Raw genomic sequence first — 25,602 nt, 5'->3', positions numbered from 1 at the left:
CTCAAATTCACTTGAGAACTGAAAGATTAAAAGACAGTTTCATCCCTCAGAGAGAACATGACCTAGAGGTGGGAGGTGGGGGGTCAAAAGTGGCCTCCTACAGACATTTAAACAAGAAGGTCCTACTGCATAGCACGGGGAACTATATTCAATATCTTATAATAGCCTATAATGAAAAAGAATATGAAAAAGAACATGTATGTATGAGGTGGGAAGCCCCATAAAAAAGACCGGCAGGACCCCCAGGCAGGGCCACTACTCTCCTGCCAGCACCATCCGGTTCCCTGGCCCAGCGGCTCTATCTTACTTTTTGCCTCTGAAATGGCTTACTTCTAGGAAAGTGGACCTTACCCCTAAAATTCTATTGGTTCCCTAAGCCAACTCCTGATTGGTCCATTTGTAGTACTTCATTTGCATGGAGCTCACTCCTGATTGGTTATTTCTCTCCCTCCTGATTGGTTCATTTCTACAAAACTTGTTCCTAATTAATCAACTTTTGTTATACTTTATTTGCATATGATGTTGCAAAGTGTAAACTGGCAGCCTATAAAAGCCTGTGTAAACCTACAGACGGGGTCCAGAGCTTGGAGTGTTAACTCCTCTGGGCCCGCTGGCATAATAAACCTGAGTTCTCCAACTCTCCGAGTGCTGCTTGGTCTCTTGCCCAGATCCAGGTTGCTGTTACAACTGAGCTGTAACACTGAGCTATAACACATTTTTCTGCAACATGTACATATATGACTGAATCGCTCTGCTGTACAACAGAAACTAACACACTGTAAATCAACTGTACTTCGATTAAAAAAAAAAAAGAAGTGGCTTCCTAGAGGAGACTAACCAGATGATGTGAAGAGGGGAAAAGAGAAAGTTGGTCTAGTAAAGGAAAGCAAAAGTCTTAAACTGAAAGAGACTGTTGGGAAACACATGCAGTTTAAAATACTATAGTTTATGTTTCGGGAAGGAGTGAAGTGGGAGGAAAGGGGCAGGGCACAATCACTGAAGGAATGACACAGCCATCAAAGACAGGACAAGCTGGTTAGAACCTAGATGGTGGAAGATTCTACTGCCAGCAGACCTCGAGAGTCATGGCGCACCCACAGGCACCGTGACAGTTCCTAGGCTGCCTTTAAGAGGTCAAAAGTGGGCAGGGAGGATGTTTCCTGGAAATCCTTGCCCCTTCCCCAAAGCAGTTGGAATAATCCTCCCACTTGTTAGCATATGAAATTGCCGAGCCCATAAACCCTAACAACTCCGCACCTTGTGGCCGCTCTCACTCGCTCTGCCACCCTCGCTCTGTTGTGCTCACCTTCTGAGTTGGTCCGCACTCTGTCCACGGAGTATGTATTGACTTTTACTTTAAACACCCCACACCTCTCGGCTTCTCTCCCTCTCACCTTTCTGAGATGGTCTACATTCTGCATATGAAGTGTGTATCGCCTAAGCCATTTTCCCTTCTGAGGGAGACAGACTGCACTCTGTCTATAGAGTATGTATCTCTCTAAATAAAGTTATTTTCACTTTACCATGCCTTGCTCTTGAATTCTTTCCTGCACGAGGCAAGAACCTATTCTGCCCCTCAACAGGGGCAGTAAGAAATTGAGGCTGGAGAGGTAAGCAAAAGCCATCAAAGGGTGACTGTAGGGAGCTAAGACGTGACTCTGGAAGCTCGGCAGGTCCCCTCTCAGCCCTCTCCTCACCTGTCCTAAACATCCTCATCCTTCCAGCTGAGGAGATACTGGCAAGGCCAGCTAGGGATCTATGGGGAAATCAATGACTTGTGGAAAAAAGGTATAGATGACTCCCCAAAAAGAGGGAATATTTTGGTAGGTATAACATTCCTTCTAATATACTGCCAACTCTACTCATGAATCAGCCTAATCTTTGTTTCTTGTCATGTTTATTGAAAACATGCCAACCAAAAACAGTGTTGTAAACAGTAAAACGCATCCTCTTTAAGTATAGTTTTTGAACTTTTGAAAATGTAGTCATACAACCACCAAAATCAAGACAGACCATTTCCATCACCCCAAAGAAATCCCCTCCTCCCACCCCAGCCCCTGACAACCATGGATCTGTTTCCTGTCCCTTTAATTTTTCAATTTAGTCTCAATCTTTTTAAATAGATGGAAGTGCACATAAAGTAAATACAGTTGACCCTTTGAAACTGAGCAGGATCCTGTGGGGCCCTCCTGGGTACCAAAGACTTTCTGTGTCCCCCTCTCTGCCCCCTACATACACCTATTTCTTGTTTGTAGGAAAAGGCTTCAGCCTCCTAAACCTTCCCTGAATTCCAAAGGACAGAGTCAAACAGTTACTCTTCAGAGTGAAGGAACGCAAAACAAGGGAAAGGCAGTCAGGAAACAATAGTGCAGCAATGGGGAAGGGTCCTGATTCCTCCTCAAGGGATTTGCGTAGCAATCTGATACATATCCCCGAGTTCTACTGAAGGAACTAAGGCCCCCACCCAGGTGGAGGTTGGTAACTTCAGGCTGAGCACAAGATTCCTGGAACACCGCCCTGGTACCTCACCACCAACCAATCAGAAGAAAGTCATACACCCTGCAGCCCTCACCCAAGATTTTGACTATAGAAACCTCCCAGAAAACCAACAGGGAGTTCAGGTCTTTTGAGCACGAGCCATCTGTTCTTGCTTGGCCCTGCAGTAAACCTTTCTCTGCTCCAAAATCCGACTTTTCCGTTTGCTTGCCTCACCGTGCGTCCTACACATGAACTTGCATTTGGCATCACCTTGAACAACACAGGTCTGAGCTGTGCAGGTCCACTTATATGCAGAGTTCCTTTCAATAAATATATTGGAAAATTATTTTTGAGATTTGCAACAATCTGAAAAAACTTGCAAACTACATAGCCTAGAAATATAAAAAAAATTAAAGTAAGCTATGGCATGAGTGCAGAGAATATATGTAGATGTATATATAACATATACAGTATTGTTGAGGGACACTTGGTGGAGCCTGTGACTCCGGTTGGTAAGAAGAATTTACCAAAGGCAAAGAAAGTTCAAGAACAAAGGAAGGTTTAATAGGTTTGCTGCTACAGGCAACAGTGGGCCACACAGGCAAGAGGTGCCTGTGTGTCCACCAGGTGTGAACGTGAAGGGTCTTTTATTAGGGAAGGGGCTGTGAACACAAAGGGATAGGGTAACAGATTTCTGATTGGCTGTAAGTGAGGTAAGGGGCTTTGGTATAAGGCGGGTAGTAGATTTATGACTCCAGTGAGATGGAGACATGGGCTGACACAGGCAAGGTAGTGGAATTTATGATTCCGATAATGAGGAGAACAAGTCGGCCTGAGCCTCGGTGAGGCTAGTCATTTCCCAGGGCTGTTAATTCTGCTACGGCAAACACGTTAGGAAAGGGTGTACTTTGTTTTTTTCAGGGATTGCAGGTGGACATCTGACAGCCTGGGAATGGGGGTCTCAGGGCCTCGGCAGGCACCAGTCGGCACTGCACACACCATAGGCCACGGCAAGAACTTTGGCTTTGGCTTCAAATGAGACTGGAAGGCACCAAAAAGTTCTGGGTAGAGGAAAGATAAGATCTAACAATGTTTAAAAAGATGACTCTGACTTGGGGGGGGGGGGCACTGAGGGAGGAGCAGAGAATAGGGAGACCATGTAGAGGCTACTGTAATCATCCAACAGCCAAGATGGGGACACTGGCCTGCACACCCCTCCCAGCCTACTGTCACAAGTCCCTGGGACACGCCCTGCCAAGTGAGGGTCCTTGGCTTCACACAGGAAAGAATTCAAGAGTGAGCCATAGTTGAGTAAAAGTGGATTTATTTAGAGAGATGGAAACGGGGAGGGGGGCGGGGGAAGTTGTTAAAATAAGGTAGATACACACTCCACAGACAGAGTGCAGGCCCTCTCAAAAGCAAGAGAGAGAGCTCAAGCCCTTGAGGTGCGGTGTTGCTTGTTTTTATATGCTAACAAGTGAGAGGATTATTCCAACTACCTTGGGGAAAGGTCAGGGATTCCCAGGAGCTGGGCCACTGCTCACTCTTTTGATCTTTCATGGTTGTCTTTGGAATTGTCATGGCACCTGTGGGTGTGTCATTCACCATGCTAGTACCTTACAATGAGTATAATGAAGCTTAAGGTCCACTGGAGGTTGAATGTCCCGCCATCTTTGGCCTCCAGATCTACTGGGAGTTGAATCTTCCACCATCTTGGTGCCAACCGCTATGTCATTCCTTTAATGGCTGTGTCCTGCCCACTTCCTTCCTGCCTCACTATGACAGCTGGGTATGCTTTGCCCTAAATACAATACTAGACACAAGACAAGCACTCAGAAACTGTAAGTAGAAACAGTACCTAGATTCTTAGGAAGAGTGGATTCAGATACATACTTTAGGATGCCAGTAGTACACCCTGTCTGCAGCCCTCTTCTTTATCCACAAGAAGGTAAGGCTGGGAGGGCGGGGAGGGCCCAGGACTCCAGCAGGCAGGAGGAGGCGCCTTATTCCCAGAGCAAGGTCACAGCCAATGGAGATTTCATAATGATTCTCTGCTGTCTGACCCATTCCAAAACAACCCCATTTCCCCACCTCCCCCAACTCTGCCCAGTAAGGGAAACACAAGGGCAAGTATAACAACAGTCCAGCTTCAGGATGAAGGGAACTTATTTACATTTACATTTTACATTTACACTCATTTTACACTTACATTCACACTCATTTACATTTAAGAAGGATCTGATAGATGTGGACAGGGAATGTAGCCTGTCATTCCGGTAAACAGGGATCAAGCCATCAGCCACTGCAGTCACACCCCCCCCCAACCCCCTCACCCCATGGCACATGCTGAGGGGAAATCAGGATAGAGAAAAAGCAGCAGCATTATGTGCTTTGGGTGCTGGCCCAAGATAGTTAAAATGCATATCTAACAAACAATTTCAATGAGCCCAGATTCTTGCATCTTCCCATACCTAGAAAAGCACCGAAGTCTTAACTTGAGATGTCTGTTTCTTGTGACTAACAGTAATCTCTGATGTTTGACTAGATTTTTTTTTTTAAAGCAAAAAATTCCTATGTATCTTGGCCTCTCCTTTACCTCTTTGGAGCAGTTCCTCAGAGCTACCTGAGAGGCTGCCTCCCAGCTACAGTCCTCAGTAAGATCTTCAAATAAGACTTAACTTGAAACTTTCAGGTTGTGCGTTTTTCTTCAGTTGACCATTCTGGCGAACAGTAAAGGGACCCAGAGCAGACTTCTCCCCTTTGCCTGGGCTCTACGAGGACCTGGAGCCTTGGTACCAGCAGAGGCCTCTTAAGCCTGTCTGCCCTCTCAGACAGACCAGGCAAACTTGGGTGAGTCTCTCCTGGTTCTTGGATCTCCCCTTATTGGCTGATGATCCTAAGTTTTATTTGGTGGTGGATAAACTCCTCTCTGGAAGAGTAGGTTTTCCTTGAACTTAGTTTCAAGAAGAGTTACCTGGGTTACTCAAGATGAAATTACCCAAGATGAAAGATCCTGGGAAGATTTTGCTCAATTGAAAGACACTGAGTGGGCTACCCCAGTTGAGAGACACTAGGAAGATTTTATTATGCATGTACAGAATTTATTCCTACAAGAACTTGCTTACCTGAGAATTAAAGGACATCTCACCCTAAAAATGACCGAATTGGGGTTCTTTTGATATTCCAAAGTTAATTTGTGTGTGTGTATGTGTGTGCATCTAGAAAAAGCCAGCTTGAGAAACCATCTTTTCAGAATTCTGACCTTAAAGGAACAAAGGCCCTTCTAGGAGAAACTTGCATTTCTCGCTGTGTGTCTTTGAGATGTAAATATTCTACCTGATCTTCTTAGGCGCCCCCCCCCCCCCCCCCCCCCCCCCGTGTCTTGAGAGCTTGGTTCTTGGAATCCAGGAAGTACGCATATGATGTATATCTGTCAGCCAGCCAATAATCTGGGATTCTGAGCAGTCTTTGTCTGGTTGTGCCAACTCTTGGAGAATTTTATCATAAGGGGTCCCAGCCCATAAGGGGCTCCTGTCATCTCAATCTTTGTTGCATTTGTCTATACAATGAAGGCCTTCACTTTCTTAGTATTTTAGGGAGTAAACTTTCTAGATCTTGTGAAGGCTGCATCCTCTGCATTCTGTTGTGGGGACACCTTTCTCATCTTACTGGGTTGAGTAGTCTTTAAGATGCTATTCTTCAGTGGCCAGACGATAGATCCTTTAAACTGGAGAAACTCCTGAATTGGTAAATTTTTAAAGAGCTCTCAATATAAACAGCTATTTTATCGGTACCTATGAAAAGACCAAAGTAGAAGGTAGATACAAAAAAATGAAAAAGGCTAACCTTAAGAAATCCCTTAGTTTAAAACAAACAACAGGAAAACATAGGTAGAACACTCGTTGACATAAATCACAGCAATATTTTTTTTGAACGAGCTCCTAGAGTAATGGAAACGAAAGCAAAAATAAACAAATGGGGTCTCATTAAATTTAAAACTTTTTGCACAGCTAAGGATACTATCAACAAAATGAAAACACAACCTACAGAATGAGAGAAAATATTTGCAAATGATGTGACTGACAAGGGACTAATTTCCAAAATATACAAACAACTCATACAGCTTAATATCAAAAAAATAAGCAACCCAATCAAAAAATGGGCAGAAGAGCTAAATAGACACCTCTCTAAAGAAGACAGACAGATAGACAACAAGCACATCACTAATTGCTAGAGAAATGCAAATCAAAACTACAATGAGATATCACCTCACAACAGTCAGAATGGCCATTATTAAAAAGTCCATGTATGGTAAATGCTGGAGAGGGTGAGGGGAAAAGGGAACCCTCCTACACTGCTGGTGGGAATGTAAACTGGTTCAGCCACTATGGAGGACAGTACGGAGGTTCCTTAAAAAACTAAAAATAAACTTACCATTTGATCCAGCAATCCTACTCTTGGACATATGTCTGGAGGAAAATATAATTGAAAAAGATACATGCACCCCAGTGTTCACAGCAGCACTATTTCCAATAGCTAAGACATGGAAACAACCCAAATGTCCATCAACAGATGACTGGATAAAGAACATATGGTATATGTACACAATGGAATACTACTAAGCCATAAAAAGAATAAAATAATGCCATTTGCAGCAACCTGGATGGACCTGGAGGCTGTCATTCTAAGTGAAGAAAGCCATGAAGAGAAAGAAAAATACCATATGATATCATTTATATGTGGAATCTAAAAAAAGAAAAAAAAAAGACACGAATGAACTTGTTTACAAAACAAAAACAGACTCACAGACGTAAAGAACAAACTTATGGTTACCAGGGGGTAAAGGAGATGGGAAGGGATAAACTGGGAATTCGAAATTTGTACCTCCTGGGGAGTGATGGAAATGTTAGCTCTCTTGATTGTGGTGATGGTTTCCACTGGTGTATACACCTATCAAAATTCATCAAGTTGTACATCTGAAATATGTGTATTTCACTGTACAGGAATCACACCACACTACAGGTGTTAAAAAAAAGGATAAAGATGATAAATAAATAAATAAATAAAAATAAATTTTAAAAACAACAACAAAAATCAGTTTGGGAAGCTGCATTTGTAGTCTGTTTCCCTTCAGTGAAACTTACAGATGCTAATAAAAACAGTAGATTAACTGTTAGTTAGGTGGATTAACAGGGGAACTAGAAAAAACTGATGGGAAAGTCTAGAGACTTCTTCCCAACAAATTTTAAAGGATAAAAATCTTTAGATGGTTAAGAAATGAAATAAATAAAACAGATGTTAATGGGATTAAAACAAAGGTTTTGGATACAACACTACCTAAGTTTGGAGGGCCAAAGGGACCTCCTTTTGGTCCCTGTGACCGAAAAATACTGCAAGCCGTATCAGTAAACAAAGAATGCTGAAGCCATCAAGTCATCAGCTGCTACCGCCACCCTCCAGTGAAGACAAGCCTGCAGCCCAGCCTCTGCAGCCACTCACAATGGTGCACTCTGAGGGGACTGAGAATAAGAAAGGACAGGATATTGGCCCTAGATAGCTAGATGCTTGTCAAAGGAATGAATTCAATGAGCCCAAATGTTTGCTCCCCCCCATACATAGGAAAGCACTAAATTCTTTAACTTGACACATCCAGTATTCTTCATTTAACAAGTAATCTTTTAATGTTCCGACTACCTGGTCTTTGTTGTAAAATTCCTATATGTCCTAGCTCCTCTCCTACCTCTTCGGAGCAGTTTCTCAGAGTGATCTGAGAAGCTGTTATCCTGGCTTGAGTCCTCTGGCCGATTAAAACATAACTCACAACTTTTAGGCTGTGCATTAACTTCAGTTGACAGTTTTGGTGACCACTAAGAAGGGAGGGACCCAGAGCAGACTTCTCTCCTTCGCCTGAACTCTATGAGGAACTGGAGCCTTGGTACCAGCAGTGGCCCTTTGTGCCCATCTGCCTCCTTGGGGAGTCCAGACAAATTTGGGTGAGTCTCTCCAGGTTCTCAGATCTCCCATATTGGTTGATGATACTGAATTTTATTTGGTGGTGTATCCAGGTACCTGGACCCCCAGTTGAAAGATACTGGGGGGAAATACCCGCCCAGTGGAGACGTGCTGGTGGGGACTGGTTGAAAGATACCAGGGACATACCCACCCTAAGGAGACGTCCCAGGTGGGGTCTAGTTGAAAGATACCAAGGTCTGGACGGAGTGGTTGGGTAAGAGGCTGGTCTAACACTTTCCTCAATTTGGCTACCTCCACTAAATTTGTCGGGATAAAAGTAAAATCTTATGAGAAGCCTTTCAACTCCAAAGATGGGACTCTCTTCCTGGCTGACAATGGCTTGTGCTTTCTCAGGTGACTAAGAAACTTGCAGGAGTGGTAGAGGCAAATATCTCATGCCATGTAGCTGTCCCTGCAGGGAAACCCACTAGCAATTTTATTCTGACAACCCAACCTTAGAATGGGGACTAGAACTTTCAAGACAAAAGAAAAAGAAATGACAGACTGCCAACCTCTAACTAATACCCCGGCCAAGTTCATGTACGTACAAAATTTACTTCAGCTGAGAATTAAAGAAAATCTTACCTTGAAAATAACTAGGTCAGGGCTCTTCCATTGCTTACGCAGTTAAGTTAAAAAAAAAAAGTCGGCCTGATAAAAATATTTTTCTCCGGAATTCTTACCTTACAAAAACAAAAGCCCTTTTAAGAGGAACTTGGATTTTTCTTCCTGTGTCCTTGAAATGTAAAGGTTTTCTTTCTCTGGGCGTTTTGTGTGTATGTATGTATGTATGTGTTTTTTTTTTTTTAACAAAAACTTGGACTCTGTCATCTAGAAGGTATAAATATGATGTACATATGGTGGCCAAGCAAATAAATTGGGATTCTGAACAATCCTTTGATTGTACCAATTCTCAGACATTTTGCCACCTTAACCTTTTGTTGCATCAGCCTGGACCGCAAAGGCCTTTTTACATTTTGGGGGAGTAAACTTTTGAAACTTATTTAGGCGGCAACCCACCCCTCCTACTTTCTTGTGGGAAAGCCTATTTGTCTTATCGTTTTAAAATCACTACTAATACATACGTATTTCACTGATGGCCAGATGACAGATCCTTTAAATTGGAAAAACTTCTAAACTGGTAAAACTTTAGAGAGCTCTCATTATAAACCTATAGTTTATAGGTTTTATTGGTACCTATAAAAATCAATCAAGTTTAAAGGTGGAAAAATATATATCTAATGGTTAACCTAAGAACTTAATTTTAAAAAAAAACGGATTTGAAAAGCTGTATTTATGTTTCCCTTTTCCCCTCAATGGGTTTTAGAGATGCTATAAAAACATTAGAATAATTAATGTTAATTAGGTTGAGTACTGGAAAAAGGAATGTAGAAAATGTCTAAAGATTTTTTTTCTTAACAAGGGAAAAATAAGGGACTTATCCCAAATGGATAAATATTGTTCAGATGGTTATTTAAAATGGGATAAATAAAAGGGATATTTATGGCTTAAGATAGACAAGGTTTTGATACTACACTACGTAAGGTTAAAAAGGCCAAAGGGATCACCTACTGGTCCCCAGCATTAAAGTTCAAACAAGTCTGCTCTATTTACCCTGGTTTAAAATGTATATATTTATAGGGCTGGGGAAAAAATATACACTGAGATACTTGATCAACAACTGGAGCAACAGTTAGACCAATTAATCAAATTTTAAAATCGACAAGGGCCTAAGTCCTTTGGCTCAAACTAAGGATCCCAGAGACTTTTATATAAAATTAGATAAAATGGACAAAAGATTAAAAAAAAAAAAAAGGCTTCTAGGACTCCTTCTGGTTTTCTTCAGATAACAAGTGATCTTTTAATGTTCCAACTACCTGGTCTTTGTTGTAAAACTCCAATACATCCTAGCTTCTCCCTTACCCTCTTTGGAGCAGTTTCTCAGAGCCATCTGAGAGGCTGTCATCCCGGTTTGAGTCCTTCCGTTGAATAAAACTCTCAACTTTTAGGCTGTGCATTTATTTCAGTTGACAGTCCTCAACACTGAAGAGCCCTAAACAAGTGCACTCTGTTTATTCCAGTTTAAAATACATATATTTAAAAGGCTGCTAAAAAATTACACTGAGATACCTGACCAGCGATTGCTTGGGGCAACAGTTAGGCCAATTAATTAAGTTCAAAGATTGACGAAAGATCCTGAGTCCCTTGGCTCAATTCCTCACTGGACACCCCAAAGCCATTTATACAAAAATAGATAAAATGGTCAGGGGATAAAAAGAAAGGTTTCTGGGACTCCTTGTAAGATCAAGACTGGCTGATGGGGTCCTAATGGAGGATAAAGTTAAAGGTTAAGAGTTGATAGAATTGAAATGAATGTTTATAAAAATTGATATATTTGAACTGGCTTTCTATAAGGTGGTTACATCTCTTTTGCCTAATCATACTATGCGACAAACAACAGGTCTCACTGGGGAACACTTCCCCCTGCCTGGTATAAGACAGGGCATATAAATATGTTCCTCAGGCAATACTGATTAAACATACTAAAAAAATCCATAGGGTTATCTGCGTCCATACACAATATGAAATAAAACTCAGTGCTAGTATTCAGGGGCTAATATAAAAGCAATAATGGAGAATTTTTGCCCCTAGGGTAAATTGCTCTGGGTTTAATTTGTACACTCTGAAAGAGGGCCTTTATTGAATACCTTGAGCAAACTTTTGAAGGCGTGATAAATTGAACCCTTAAGTTTTAGAACATAGAACTCTTGATTTTCCATGTAGTTGGAAGTCTACTTACTGATAAAAAAAAATCGAATTAAAGAAAATGTAGCTGGGAAAATCAATCTTTTATTATCACTTAGGCAGCAGACCAGTTCTCTGGGGAATTTAAAAGCAACTGTCTTTGTCTTGCAAATCTCTACAAATCAGATATGTAAATACAACCCACAAGGACCTGAGACTGAGCTGAATTAGCTCAATCAGGTAGAACCTGAAGACCCCCACCTCCACCCCCCAAAAAAGGGAAAAGAGCCTTTTTAAACTCAAACAGCTAGAAAGACTCCCTCAACAAATCTAATTCACAGCTTCCTTAAGGATTTATCAAGAACAAATACAAATCTTAAAAGTCTTTTCCACAAATAGAGAAAAGCTTTCGTCATCTGAGCAAATAAATTTAACTTGTTCCAGTTGTTATTTATGAACTAGTAAGTTTATAATGTAATAACCGATTGATGACTAAGTTTTGAAATGAAGCTATGAGATCTGTAGCTATGTTTGTTTTTATGTCTTTCATGGATAATCTAAACATAATTGCAATTTAATAGATATAAATGAGGTAAGAGCTTTTAGGTAAATTATTTAAGAATAATTATGTTTTATGCTGTGTCTACTTAAAAATGGTTTCTCCAGATTTTTGGTGACTTAAAACGTTAGAGTTTTGCTAAGTTAAGTGAAATGATGAAAATTTATTCAATGTATAGATCACTCCCAAATAAAATGAGATACTGAAACAGTTATTACTCAAGAAAGGCTTCCTTTTACAGAGAAACTTTTTAGGTGTATTAACAAAAATGTTTGATGTCGCAATAAAAAATTTTCTATAAAAAAGTCTGTGTTTTAGAAATAAACAGTATTTGTGATTTTGCCAATCTACAGAATAATACTGTGAAAGTTTATAATAATTGCTGACTTCTTAGTTTTCACTAGAAATTAAGGGTTTCAAAAGAATTTTGATTAATACATGTATTTGAGACAACTAAAACTCGTAAGGAAAATATCTTTCTATGAAAGGAAAAAGGGTATAAGAAATGGAAATACATTTCATTAAGGGAAATGAAAGTAATTTTGTCCTGGAGACAAAGAAAGAAAGGAAAAGCATAGGACAAAATCTGAAAATAAGAAGAAAGTTACAGAAGGTCTGTGGAAATGAAACCCTGAGGAAAGCGTTCTGTATATCATCAGGGCTGGCTAAGATTAAAATAAAGTTTAACTGAGTAAATACACCTCAATATTAAAAGTAAGCTAGCATGACTAACATAAATGCAAATCTGAAATTTAACTGAATCTTTTTATCACTGTGAACTCAATCAACAGGCACTAAAATTATAACTAAAATAGAGGGGAAATGTCCAAATTTTCTGGATATTCAGGAGTCCTCTTAGCACACAAAAAAACAAGAGAAATGAAGATCTTGCCTAAAACCCTTTCTTTCAGAATGAGAAAGATTTGCCCCAGGATGGGGTGGATGGAGGTGGGGAGTAGGGGGCTGGGACCTCATAATTTGTACATCTGAAAGATATGACCCACACATAGCTCCCCTTCAACCATCAGTCAGGACATAGTTTAAATAAAATAAGCTAAAAAAAATTCCTACTTTCTTATCAGAGCCTGAATAAATAAAAATTAATGTATTCATTCTGTTTCTTATGTAAGCACTTACAGATCATCATTTGAGAAAAACTGGGAACTTTTAAAATTCTAAACCCTGTCAATTTCATTTCTTTCCCATAAGAGACTGAACCTAAATTGGCAACTACAACTGGGGCCTCTAGAGTGTTTGAAATTAAAGGCATTACTGATCTTTGTAGAGATGCATTTACTAGGTCACAAATCTATTGAACTTAAAAAGCTCAAAGAAACTCCAGCAACATACCTAGTACCCAGATCTTGGTTTCTTGTAACAGTCTCCAAAAAAGGGAACCAAAGTGTCTTGAAGAAATGGCTGATTCCATGGCTGGGGCATGAAAAATATAAAAATGAGCCTGGAGCTTTTGTGATGCCAGAAAGTAAGGAAATGCCTTTTTTAAAAAATGGAGTAGGGAGGTGGTCTGTCAAAAGGGCACAGGGGCCAAGCTGAAAGAAGAGCTCCTAGTGGCCAAAGGTGGGACAATTTGAGCAGCAAACTAAATGATGATGTATTGGATTACAATGCATATAATAAAATAAATATTGATGAGTGTGTACTGATAAAAATAGTTGAATAAATAAATGGTGAAAGAACATCTGTTCCTTACAGAAGCATTCTCATTAATAAACATAGAAGAAATGAGAAAACCAATTTTAAAATCATGATTAGAACAACAGTTTCATGTACATCCAGTTCTACCAATGGATGCTAAAACTAGTGATTAAAAATTTAAGGAAAAACAGGGTATTTACATAGTCCAAGTTTCTCTCCCAAGATATCTACTAAATACAAAGGGAAAAATAGTAACTTTACAAGGGGGACCTGGCAAACAGCACTTCACGAAGGTTTACATCAGTAATAAGACATCATGGACCCCTGATATGATGCACTGGAATTACTTATAGTATCTCTTCCCAAAATACATAACTTCAATCTAAGCATGAGAAAACACTGAGTACTAATTGCAGGACATTCTACAAAATAACTGACCAGCACTCTTCACAAGTGTCCAGGTCAGAAAAAACAACAGAAGGTTGAGGAGCTGCCACAGATTGGAAGAAATTAAGGATATACAACAATCAAATGCAGTTTGCGCTCCTAGGCTGCATTCTGAACAAAAAGAATAGTGAAAAGCTGAGGAAATCCAAATAGTCTATAGTTAATAGCATTTACCAATGTTAATCCATTAGTTTCAACAATTAGTTACATAAGATGTCAGAGGAACTCTCTGAACCATTTTTTTGCAACATTTCAGTCTAAAATTATTTCAAAATAAAAAATTAAAATAATGAAATAACCTCAGTATTTCCCAATGCTTCTAATGCAAGTGTAATATTAGACTTAAAATATCATCTTTATTCTTTAAAACTTCAAGACCTATACCACCTAGCCACAGCTAAATGTATTTTGAAATACATTGACACTTCAAAGGTATCTTTTCCTTGTTTCTCTAACATATTTTAAATTAGCTGAAATTCAAATGATAGGAGAGCTGTGATATCTAAAAACCAAGTGTAGGGGCTATCTTTATCACACTGACAGGGAAGAAAGCAGGAAGTTTACATTTTGTAAACTGCTCTCCAGGAGCAATTTGCACCTCTTCCTTGTTTAGGTGGCAATTACGAAGGGAGAGGAGAATAGCAATTTGATTTCTGTTGAAAAATTAAAACCTCTTGAATTTTTCTCCAGATTGGGTGGCATTCTAGGAGGCAAGATAGAACACACCCATCTAACTGGGAGAGAGTGAAGGTATATACCTAAGCATGAAATCAGAACACAGTGAGTGGTTTGTAGCTCCAGGAAAGAGCAAAGTAGAAAGGATGGATCTATACTGGAGCAACTGGAATGAGTCAACTGGCCATAGGTTGCTAGTTACATCTGGGAGTAAATCTCACTGCATATGTCAAATGGACTCTACTCATACCTTAGATTCCAGATAGAAGCAGTGAACAGTTTAGTATGATAATACTATTACTATTAAGATTTAGGTATGGCTGAAATGATACCCTTTGATTTTTAACTAAAATTAGCTTACTACTTCATGGTTTCTGAAGCACACGTTTTATTTGAGGTAACCATCATATGAGGTATCCTGGGAAGACATCTAACAGTATCCCCATGTTATGAAACAGGAGAAATGGATCAGAAAGATTATGAATCAAAGTAGATGGCAAGTTTGCAGAAACCTTCACTGATGGATCAGGTAAGAATATGAAGTGTTCTCAGCATACCTGACACTCTGTACTACTGTTCTGGCACTTTCAACTAGCCCAGATTCCACTTCTGGACTCAAATACAATCAGACCCCACCCATTCAAACTCATACATTCTCTGGTCCTGTGAAGAAACTGTAGTCCAGAGAGATGAGGAGACTTCATCAAAAGTAGAAAATGAAGAAATGGCACAGTTTATAGAAGCACGTTAGGTCTGGGCCTCCCTCTCCCTGTCAACTCACACACTCTTTCCATGGCCCTGTGAGCTGCTTTGTGAACATGTAAGGAAAATGTGAAACAAATGACCAGGCTAGATCCAAAAAAGAAAAGAAAAGAAAAGAAAAGCAAGGATTGGTGAACTCCAATTAAAGTTCAATATGGTTTTTTTGTTCCAGCTATAAATGACCCTGAGACCTCTCAGCCTCCTCCTCTATAAATACCAAACTCCTAAACCTCCCTGGAAGGTTTAGTGCGAGCATAAACTGAGAACAGATGTAAAAACCACCTGCACACAGCAAGCACTCACCAGTTAATGGCTACCTCCTTTATTACTCTGAGGACCGGATGATCTTGTATTAACACATTCCAAACTAACACGGGATGATTGAGGAAAAGGGGTAAAATGAAACGCTTCCTTCTCCCTTTCTAACTTTTCTGTTGTCCCTCTAACTTTTCTACCCATCCTGTTCCCTAGGGTCCGGTCAGGGTGGAGCCAGGGTCAGGCTGTGCAGAATAGGAAGAGAAGAGGCAGAACTCCTATGTAAAAGTATCTGATGAAGTTTGGATACCGTTCCAGCAGTCTTTCCTCTTTCCTTGTAAGACACTCAGCTCAAGCGTCTTCAGGGGGCAATCACAGGGGTTCTTGTTTTCTGGAGACTTCCATTTTTACACTTCTGGGAAAAACTCAATGCCTATGAAATGACACAGAAATACCTAATGCTACCTGGGCCTATGCACTAATTTCCAGCCAACTCCTCTTCCAAAGACTAACGGGTCTTTTCAGTTGCCAGTCCAAAGGGACTGAGCTAGGGATCAGCATTTTCAACAAGGTTTCTGACCTTGCCAAGATTTCATTCCACTCCTCCTGCTGAAAACAAAACTTCTTATTTGAAATCAGGATGGGGGCAGCATTTTTGCTTAACCCACACCCACCCACCTCAGTTTAAACTACAGTACACTAATTTTCAATGCAATGATTCTCTGAATATTTTCTTTATTTCTATAAACAAGCTAACTCTGTGGGTCAAAAATTAGATATCCACTTTCTTAACAGTCTCCTAGTGAGGTAGAATATCAGCTTCCAAAAAACCAGAGGGGGTGGGGGGGACTATGCTGAGAAGGGGGAGTGAGTGTTAATAGGTTTTTAGGGGAGAGGATGATGAAAACATGATGACTGCACAAACTGTACACTTTAAATAGGTGTGAACTGTATGACATGTGAATTATATTTCACAAAGCTGTTGTTGGGGAAAAAAAATGAGGCCAAAATCTAGACAATTTATCATTATTGGTTCACATCGTGGAGTGAAGTGGGAACTGATTTTTTAAAGGATAAACTTGTACTTCCTGTAGACCCATATATCCTACATCCTATATCCTATAGAGAGGATGGCCACTCAGATTCTTTAAATTGCACTAAAAGATCACAACCCTAACCTATAATCCCAGTAATAAACCTTCCCACTTGAAATAGACTTCAACAGCTGCCAAACTTCTATCAAAAACGCTTGAGAGAAATACAGAGTATCTGAAGGACAACAGGTCTACCTATCCCTCTAAAAAAATCTAGATTCCCAAACAAGCCCTAAGTAGTCAAACAGCAGCATGTGTGACCATAGGGGCTTAGCATCCAACAGGTGTTTCTTATAACACTTACCGTAAGGAAAATCACAACTAGTGCATGTAGTCCTAGAAAACACAGTGGTGCATGTACTATGGGATGAGCCCAAAGGATGCTCTCCCACTGCCATTTTTCAGTCTCCTTTGCATCCTTCTGTGACACAAAACATCTCCCTCAGAAGTAGATGCCGGGAAAAAATCTTCTCCAAGGAGGTCGTATATTTCCTGCCTTTATCCTCATTGAATTGTATGACTGATCAGTCCCTTTTTGTTTTAGCCTCCAGGTTGTAACTTTAATTTCCTGTCCACAACTATTCTAATCTGCTCCCCTAAACTGCTCCCCTATTCTTGGTGTATTTTATTTTCCATTTGTAATACTTATGTTTGCCTCAAATGCTTTATGAGTGCTTAATAAAAATAAATGCAGAAATCCATTTTGGCTGTAAGTGTATTTTAATATCATTTTGATGCAAAAGAATGTGTTTTCTAAGGAAGCTCTTGCTGAGTGCCAGGGTCTGGAATAAAGATGACTAATAAACATTTGTTACTATGAAGTTTTTTTTTTTTTTCTTTTCTGAAATATGGAATGAGCTTTTATATTTCTATTAGGCAAGAAAAATAAAACGTAAGCAATAATACAGGTTTTTTAAAACTGCCAGATTTGCAATATAGTTTTTTCAGTCATGTATTTTCCTGTATTGTTCTAACGTCTTCAGAATTATTTTTATTAAGTATTGTAATAAGCTGGTTAAATTTTTCAAGTTATTAAAAGTCAACTATCCACAGAAAAATTACAAAAGACAGCTCAACAACTCTTTAGCAAACCATCTAAAGTTGTGGACAAACTTTACGTCCTGGGGGAAGAAAAAGACATAGAATATGTTGGTTAATCCCTTTAAAGTAACAAATTTCTCTCTCATCTTGTAGTAACTTCCATACTCAATAAGGTTTTATCCATCCCATACCAACTCTAGTTTCATACATTTGGAGAAAGGTAAAAGTTTTACCAGTGGGCTCTTAACACACACTACCAGACACGGAATTGGTTGCACCAAGACATTGTTTTCTGGAAAAAAAAGTCTAAATTTTCAGTCTATTTCATACTTTCAAATGAAAAGTATGGAGACTGGGAAGAAATAATTAAAACCTAAACATCTCATTTGTACAATTTCTGTTTTCTACCAAATGTTCACGCAATACCCACGAACCTTTCGTGCCACACACATCTCAAACGGCTTTCACAGTTTACTCACTCAGCTTAGTAGCGGTTCAGTTTAACCAGGGGCTTCAATCTCAGGAGCTGCTACGCTCAGAGGCGAAGTACGAACAATCATTTATATATAAACTCTGAGATGAGTCAGCGGGACCTTCCAAACATACCCTACGGAAGCAGCTCCTACTTAACAAAGACATCAAGCATCTGCACTGTGCTTTCTAAATAGTGGAGAGCTTTTCCAAAAACTCCCTGCTTCCTTTCCAGGCTGCCCCCTTCCAGCGTCTCCCCAGACTCTGTCGCACGGCCGAGGACTCCCTCTTCCGTCTCGCGCGCTCTGGACTCAGTCTGGAACGGCGCAGGGCTCAGGACACAGCCCGCGCCGGCAGCAAAACCCGGCCGGGGTCGGCCTTCCGCTACAGATGCTCACAGCCCGGCAGGCAGCCCACCCACCGCGCCCGCGCGCTCCCGGCGAGCCCCAACTCACAGGCGCAGCGGCGGGTCTGGGAAGGCGCTGGCCCCGAGTTATCTTCACGGCCACGGGCGGCGGGCGGCCAGCCAAGCGGTCCGGGCAGCGAGCGGCGAGCGCCAAAAACACCGACGCCGGCTTCACCTTGCACGCTTCGGGCTCCGGGAGTGGAGGGCGCAGGGCGGCGGCCCCTCCCCCGCGCCGCGGCTCCCTCGGGGTCGGTGCCCGCGCGCCAGCGGAAGGCGTGGCGCCGCCTGCCCGGCGGCGATAAGCGAGCGGACCCAGCCAGACGCTGGACCTGTCACCCGCCCGCGGGGCCCGAGTCACGACGATGACTATCCTGGAGCATGCAAGGACAAAGCAGAAAACTCCTGTCTCTAGGGTTTGTAGGAGACGGACAGTGGCGATTAGTCCAGGGAACCGCTAAGCTGATAAATACCCGCGCTGACCTAGATGGATTTGGTCAAAACCGGTGTCCCACACCCCTAAGCACCAGAGGACATTGACACCGATTTTTTTTTTCTGTCATGCACGTTGTCCACCCCAGAGCAAGTAGGCGGTCTCTACTGAATGAGCTTCTGAGAGATCTGGTGCGAGCGGCCCAGGGCCAATAAAATCAGGAACCGAATCTAAGGGTGGGGGGAAGGGGAAACCAAAACATTTTGAATGAAAATATTACAATAAACAGTTTAAATGTGTTCTTTACACTCCTGTAATAAATACTTATGTTCAGTACACTAATCGTGTGGAAAAGCTAGAAAGTGATTGTGCAGATTCAGGAAAAGGGTTCCAAATCTCATCCTAATACTTTCATTGCCATCAAATTCTGTTTGAAAAATTCAGATTAAAGTAGGCATTTCATAAATGTATTGCATTGTAAAGAAATGAGTTATTTCAACGTATAAGGTAGCATTTTATTTTGGGCCAATTATTTTCAAATGTCCTGCTCCCTCTTTTATTGTTTGGTTATTTGAGGTAGTAATAGAATATTAGGGAGGGAGAGGACCTTACTAATTTTACAGTTGAGTCACCTAGTTCAAAGGAGACCATTTAGCACAAGGACAAAACTTAGTAGGATAAGCGGGTGACTCAGTTTCTCAGACCCCACCCTCTGCTCTCCACCTCATCACCTCTCTGAACTGCCCAGTATTTATAGAGCTGGGTTATTGGGACTCCACTGAATGTGTTTTTTGTTTTTTTGTTTTTGCCTTTAACCCTTTATTTTACTTTACTTTGTTGTTTTTTCCCTGAATGTGTTCTTAATCTGGCACTTTTACTTTTTCAATTAACTAAACTTTTTTTATCTCTCTCTCATTACATACCAAGCAAGAAAAAAATTAAAATTGCCTGTAACCCATCAGCCACATACCATCTGCTTTTAGTCTTTTTCTATGCACACATATTTCCTCAAAAAACAAAAATGGGCTTACATACAAAGTACAAGGATGAAAGTCATCATCTCTGGAGTCAGATAGCCTATGTTTGAATCCTGGTTCTCCCCAACCCTGGAGACTTGAACTTGAACTAGTTAGTTTGTCTTTAGGTGGTTATTGGTAATCAGGGGAAACAATCTCTCAGGGTAGAAAAGATGAAATAAGATAATGTGTGTTAAGTACTGAAATGTGTGTAAAGAAGTCATTATCACTGGTTGGCAGTCAATAGATTGGTAGCTATTATTATTTTCTAAAACCGCTATATTGCAAACATGGCTCCCTATGATTCAGTATCTTTTTACAATTTTATATTTAATGGCTGCATGGTATTCAGTCGTTTGTTATGTGCCGTAATTTAACCAATCTTTCTATTATTCACAAAACACCCTTGGAGCTGTTATTGCACATACCCAAATAAATTCCAGACCAGGAATCCTGAGGCAAAAGGTATGCTCATTTTAAAAACTTTAATACACATAACTAATTTCCCACAAAAACTTTCTGCCAAATTCAACCTCCTAACAATTTAAAAGATTGCCTGTTCCCCTAAATTCTGACAAATATTGGATAAGATAATAATTTTAATTTTTTTAATTTGATAGGGAACAAATGGCACATCAGTGTTTTAGTTTATAGTTCTCTGACTTAGCAAGAGTGAGCTTTTTTTAATGTTTCATGATCATTTGTGGTTTAATTGTAAATTTTCCATGTAAGGCTTTTCCCCAACTCTTTCTATTAATTTCTTAGATGGCAGAATAATAAACAGAGTGTGGATCTCTGATGATATCACTGATCTGCTGGACTATCTCCAGGCTGGTTGAAGTCACTGTCATGTTTTATGTGCCTTGCAATCAATTATCAAAATTAGGATTTCTTTAGGATCTTAAACAAAAGCCTTAGGGCCATCTAGGGTCCACACCCTTGATACACACACTAGAGATCTTAAATGGGCACTGGAAGGGGTGAGGTGTCACCATGTGCTTTTGTAGGCAGTGCACATGGACATAACTAGACAAATCAAAAAGATGCCTTCAGGTAAAGGGAGCCAACAGACTCACTCATGAAATCACTTGAGCCTCATTTTTGAAAACTCCAAAAATAACTAGGAGACTTTGGGGGTGGGGGGTGGGAGATGTAATTCTCCTTTCCCAGAACCATACTAGTGAGGGGCTTGCTTGTATGGTTTTCACAGGGGTATCAGTCCTTGATGAAATGTCAGCAACAGATGGTTACAAATTTGTTTAGTGTTAATAAAGGATATGATTTATTATACAGAATGGCAACCAAAGCAAAATCAAAAACAATCTTCTTATTAAAGGAACAAACTTCCTGAGCCTGTAACTCCAACAATCAGGCAACCTACTATCAAAGCTCTCCTATGGACCTAAGAGAAACTCTCTTCATCCTTCTCATAGGATTTTTGATATCCTCCAAGCCTCTCCCAGATGCCCTGAGTTCTCTATTTGCCTGCCTGGCCACCAAGTGCCAGGTAAGGACCGGTAAGGACCCAGTCTGTTCCCTGGCCAATTTCCCCCTGGCAAGTCCAGGTTTCAGGGCAGGGTTTATTATAGGCCTGGAGGCATTTGGGTTATGTATGTAATATCTATATTGGATCCCAGTATACTTATTTTCACTACCACTCCAAGTTGAAGCAAATAAAAAGCAGTGCAAGAGACTGTATGCACCATGATCTCCCACAGCTCTGCTTACAGCTACCAGGGGCCTTTGATCAGCGCAGTGAGAGACTGGTCAGTGGTAATGGCCTGAGCCATTACGAGCACTGACGAGTAAATGAAGGAATGGAAACATAGTACAGACAATTCTTACCAAAGGTCTCCAGGAAGGAGTATACCTAAAGGCTATCTTGGGGTTCAGAGAAAATATTTCTTATTTGGTTTAAATTAGACAAGCCAGAATATGTGTGCATGCCAAGAGGACAAGCCATAAGAAAGGAAAGTGGTTACCTGGTATAATTGAGACAGAAGTGAAGGGAGCAGGGCACAGTTATTCAAGGAATGACAGCAATTAACACCAAAATGGTAGAAGATTCAACTCCCACTAGGCCTTGAAGATTGAGATGGCTGGAGGTTTGACTTCTAGTAGACCTTGAGCTTCATTATATACTCATCTTAACATATTAGCATGATAAATACCATGCCTACAGGCACCATGACAGTCACAAGGCTAGCCACGAAAGGTCAAAGAGTGGGCCGTGGCCCAGTTCCTGGGAATCCCTGCCCCTTTCCCAAGGGTAGTTGGAATAGTCTTCCCATTTGTAGGCATGTGAAGCTACTGAGCCCATAAAAACTGGCAACACCACACCTCGTGGCCGCCTCATCTCTTTGGAGATGGCCCGCACTCTGTCTATGGAGTGTGTACCTACTTTTACTTTAACCTGAGCACCCAACCCCCACACCTCATGGCCTTTCTCTTGCCTTACACTCTATGTGGTATGTATCTCTCTAAATAAATCTACCTTTACTCAACTGTGGCTCGCTCTTGAATCCTTTCCTGTGCGAAGCCAAGGACCCATATCTGGCAGGGCACATCCCAGGGGCTTCACTGAGACCTGGGACACAGCCCTCATTATGCCCCACATCTGTTTTTCCTGCACCTAAATTGGTAGAGGAAAAGCTTTTCCTCTAACTCTAATAAGGGACCTAGAGAGAAAGACATTGCATGGCAACACCAAGGACCCCTAAGATTGGATTCTATAAATGTGATGGCATCAAAGCCACAAATGGGCATGGTTTTCCCAAACACAAAGAAGTGACGATAGAGAAGGTTAGAAGGATGAATAAATTCTAGGATGTGGTTTTGCTGGGTAGGTAAAGCAATAGAAAAATGGAGCAAGAGATAAGTAGGTGAAGTGATTCATCACAGGAAAGTGAAGCCAGGAAGAGACAGGTAGAAGGGGGGCTTAGAGGGGTCAGTCACTTGGAGGCTGAAAAGCTGAAACAGGAGCATGAAGTTACTGAACAAGAAACTGGCATTTAATATTGGCATTCCAGGTTTTGACAAGGTCCCATGGTTTGAATGTGACAGTAGGATCATGGAAATGGAAAGAAGGTATATTTGTCTTCTATTGCTGAGTGAAAACTTTCCATCAATTTAGCATCTTAAAACAATACTGATTTCTTTTTTTTTTTTTTTCTATTTAAGTATAGTCAGTTTACAATGTTGTATCAAACTCATTTCTTATTTCACAATTCTGGAGGTCAGGAATCTAGGTGGGCTAGGCTCTGCTCTGGGTATCACGGCGCCAAATCAAAGTATCAGCCAGTTGGGCTCTTATCTGAAGGCTCTTATCTGAAGAATCTGTTTCCAAGGACACGTTGTTAGCAGAATCCAGTTCCTTGCAGTTTTAGGACTGAGGTCTTTGCAGTTTAGGACTGAGGCTGATGGCCAACCAGCTCCTGAAGGCTGCCCACATTCCTTCTCTGGGATTCCTTCAAAGCAGGTCCTTCTCAAACTTCAAATCTCTCCGACTTCCCCTTCCTCTGTTCAAAGTGTGATTACATCAGGTTCATCTCAATAATCTCACTATTTTGGAGTGAACTCATTTAGGACTTTCATTACAACTGTAAAGTTCCTCAAAGCAGTACCTAGACTAGTGTTTGGTTAAATAATCAGTGGATGAACTGAAATCTTGGGCTCTGAGGAACAAGGGGATGTTTAGAATCTGAATGTTAAGTTGAGAAGATCAAAGAACACAGAAGGATAGGGTGATGGGTTGATCATCTACATAAACACAGACTCTGCCAAGGCAGTGACCACCTTGGAGAGAAGAGAGATACTGAAAACCAGCTGTCAGAGTCTTTTATAGATACAGAGAAAAGAAGAGAAGCTGGCATTAATACAGAGAGAGACAGATAATGTGTGTATGTGTGTGCGTGTGTCTGTGGCAGGGGTGGTGGAGGTGGTTGAGGCCAGATGTGGAGCCAGACCACCTTGATTCATATAATTTTCTTTCTATAGCAGGCAAGACACCAAATAAAGAATTCGTTTGGTTATAAAGTTCACAGAGGCAGTCAAGCTCTAAAAAACGACATAGCAGGGGAAGAATGTATATAATTAGGTACTGATAATTATTCTGCAGACTCATTAAGTGGGGCAGAGGATGTAACATTTGTCCCTGCAAAACAGACTGCAAAGTTAAATGTTGAGTCTACCAAACTAAATGTCACACATCCATAAAGTCTTTTGTTTGAGTAAACTTTTTAATTGAGGTATAATACATACATAGAAGAAGTACAGAAAATCTAAGTAAACTGCCTGATGTATATTTACAAAATAAACACATTTGTATATCTGTCACCCAGATCAAATATATATATAAATATATGTGTGTGTATGTATGTGTGTTTGTTCTATGTCAACTATATCTCAATAAAAACAAACAAGACAGAAAAAAAACCAGACAAAACTCATGTATAGTGATAGAAGTCAGAAGAGTAGTGACCTTTGGAAGGGACAATGACAGGGGTGGAGCATAAGGGAGACTTCTGGGATACTGACAATAAACAAATATATGTAGGTCTGGGTGGCAGATATACGGGTGTGTTCACTTTGTAAATATCCATCAAATTGTTTACTTAGATTTTCTTTACTTTTTCCATATGTATGTTATACTGCAATCTATAACTTTACTTAAACAAAGGACTTTATGGACATGTGTTACATGGAAAAGAAAGATGGGAAGATACTAGATTAAAACAAGTTGATTAAGTAGGTTTCATCATTGCAAAACATGTATACAACATTTGTTCATGGACCCTCTCCACCAAGAAGCAGCTCAAAGCCTGTATTCTTGATAACATACTAACAGAAATGTGAGAAAACCTTCTAGGGTCAAATTGTGGAGGACTCAAAGGCCAAATCAAGGTGTTTAGACATACCCTGAGAGTGAGAAATCACTGAAAGGTTAGTGTTGGGATGACATTATCAAAGCTGTGTTTTAGAGAGATTAATTTGTTCACGTAAAGAATGGATGGGGGGATGTAGGAAATCTCAAAATGAAAATAATGAAGACTGAACTAGAGCAATGGTGGAAAAAATTTGTGAGGGAAGGGACATGAAGGAAACATGGTAAAGGAAGAATTTACAGTCTTGGTAATGGATAGAACATTGAACGTGAGAGACAAAGAAGCCAGAGCGGACTTTAAGATCTGAAAACTGAGAAGCTGAACACCTTGTGGTGTCATTAATGGGAATTATGTTGCTAGAAAGTATGTCTTTTACCTCCCGTGTATTTCCTTAATGTTGCCTCGCTCAGGGCCTTGAACACAACAGACTCTCGATAAATATTTATCGACCAAGTAATAAAAGTGAGTTTACCTTATTTAATTCCGGGGCTTATCCACCCTTACATGAATCTGCTATGTAAAAATGGAAGAAGGGCTTCACCTCTTTCATAAGATACATTACTGACTACTATTAACATTTTATTGCCTGTAGAGATAAGAGTTCATTTGTGGGGTCAGCTGAAGCTAAAGTGTAATGAGCATTAAATGACACATGATTCTTTATATAATGCC

The 25,602-nt window shown here is 40.5% G+C and overlaps 1 protein-coding gene across 6 annotated transcripts in view; it reads right to left on the bottom strand.

Moving 5' to 3' along the window:
• Window positions 1-25,602, bottom strand: part of ABCG2 (ATP binding cassette subfamily G member 2 (Junior blood group)) — a 114,819-nt gene that overhangs the window by 41,965 nt on the left and 47,252 nt on the right. For 2 of the 6 annotated variants that reach the window (XM_032498297.1, XM_032498281.1), the window contains exon 1: window positions 18,651-19,099. The exons of 1 other annotated variant lie outside the window; for it this stretch is intronic. The gene's annotated coding sequence lies outside the window, so the exon portion shown is untranslated. Of the gene's footprint in view, window positions 1-18,203; window positions 18,571-18,650; window positions 19,100-25,602 lie in introns of those variants that run through there. 3 more of the 6 variants (XM_014551294.2, XM_006175473.3, XM_032498308.1) reach the window with 2 other exon arrangements.

The sequence above is a fragment of the Camelus ferus genome, chromosome 2, assembly GCF_009834535.1.
Source record: "Camelus ferus isolate YT-003-E chromosome 2, BCGSAC_Cfer_1.0, whole genome shotgun sequence".
Lineage (NCBI taxonomy): Eukaryota > Metazoa > Chordata > Mammalia > Artiodactyla > Camelidae > Camelus > Camelus ferus.
The sequence above is the reverse complement of the archived record's forward strand: the minus strand, read 5'-3'. Positions and strand labels throughout refer to the sequence as shown.